Here is a 1,462-nt window from a genome sequence, read left to right as displayed (position 1 = left end):
AGCAATGGATGTCTGGCTCGCGCAACGATGAAGGACGCAGCGAACTGCGAAACGCAATGTGAATTGCAGAATTCAGTGAATCATCAGATTTCTGAACGCAAATGGCACCTTGGGGATATTCTCCTTGGTACGTCTGTTTCAGTGTCTTTGAAATCACAATTTTCTGCTTTTTTAGGGTCGTTGCTTCAGTTTGGCTGAAGCCCCCTAGGAGCAGTATGATTGGGTGTCATGAGTGTTGAATACTCAATGTCACCCTGAATAATGAACACAGCGGAGAAACTACTCGTGCCTCTTCTTTTAGAGGCTCAAGTGTATTGTTGAGTTGTATCGATGACATCATTGAGATACGGTGGCTTCTTCATTGAAGACAAAGTTTCATTGATGCTGTCGATCGACTTCAATACCGCAATGGAATTTCGGTTCCATTGTTGCTCTGCGAGGTTTCGTCGTTGTTGTTTTGTCTCGGGCGTTTGTCCGATTTATTTATCAGACCTGAAATCAGGCGAGGTTACCCGCTGAACTTAAGCATATTATTAAGCGGAGGAGAAGAAAATAACTATGATTCCCTTAGTAACGGCGAGTGAACCGGGATCAGCTCAAAGTGGAAATCAACTGCTCTTTCCGAGCTGTTGACTTGTAGCCTCGAGAGGCGTTACCAGTGGAAGCGCAGGGTTAAGTTTCTTGGGAAAGAACATCATAGAGGGTGAGAATCCCGTCCTTCCCCTGCGTTTTTTGTTCCACGTACGGTACGCTTTTATAGAGTCGCGTTCATCGGGATTTGAGCGCAAAATGTGTGGTAGGTTTCACATAAAGCTAAGTACTGGCGCGAGACCGATAGCAAACAAGTACCGTGAGGGAAAGATGAAAAGTTCTTTGGAAAGAGAGTTAAAAGTGCCTGAAATTGCTGAAAAGGAAGCGATTGGGACCTTTTTGATTCCAAGAAGTGCCGCCGGTTTGCCATCTATCCCTTTGCCTTCTCTCTCTCACCAGGTTTAGGCTTTGGTTTCTTGATGTATTTCCGGTTCATCTTTTTGGAGAGGTCAGCATCAGCTACTCGGAATTGATTTCGTTCAAAGAAGGTAGGTTCCTTGTGGACCGTTATATCTTTGTTCTTTCCTTTTCCTTGTGGCTGAGGAGTGTTCCTGTTTCCGAGCTCCACTTTCGAGTACTCGGTTTCTGTGATGCTGGCTTAATCGGTTCCAACCGACCCGTCTTGAAACACGGACCAAGGAGTCTAACATATGTGCGAGTATGCGGGTTTTACTCCTGTATGCGCAATGAAAGTGAGAGTAGGGAGATTTTGGCTTTGCCATTCTTCGCACCTACGACCGACCACGATCTCTGAGAGAGGTTTGAGTTGGAGCATATCTGTTAGGACCCGAAAGATGGTGAACTATGCCTGAGTAGAATGAAGTCAGGGGAAACCCTGATGGAGGTTCGAAGCGATACTGACGTGCAAATC

At 45.8% G+C, this 1,462-nt stretch overlaps 1 non-coding gene across 1 annotated transcript; it reads right to left on the bottom strand.

Moving 5' to 3' along the window:
* Nucleotides 1-487: 487 nt before the first annotated feature.
* TGME49_460010 lies at nt 488-1,462 on the bottom strand (the record flags this gene model as incomplete). Its single annotated transcript, XR_001974345.1, has 1 exon — nt 488-1,462. It is a non-coding gene; the product is annotated as a 28S ribosomal RNA (ribosomal RNA).

This window comes from Toxoplasma gondii, assembly GCF_000006565.2.
Source record: "Toxoplasma gondii ME49 unplaced genomic scaffold asmbl.751, whole genome shotgun sequence".
NCBI classification, from domain to species: Eukaryota; Apicomplexa; class Conoidasida; order Eucoccidiorida; family Sarcocystidae; genus Toxoplasma; species Toxoplasma gondii.
Note: the sequence above shows the minus strand (reverse complement) of the source record. Positions and strands in the feature narration are given on the sequence as shown.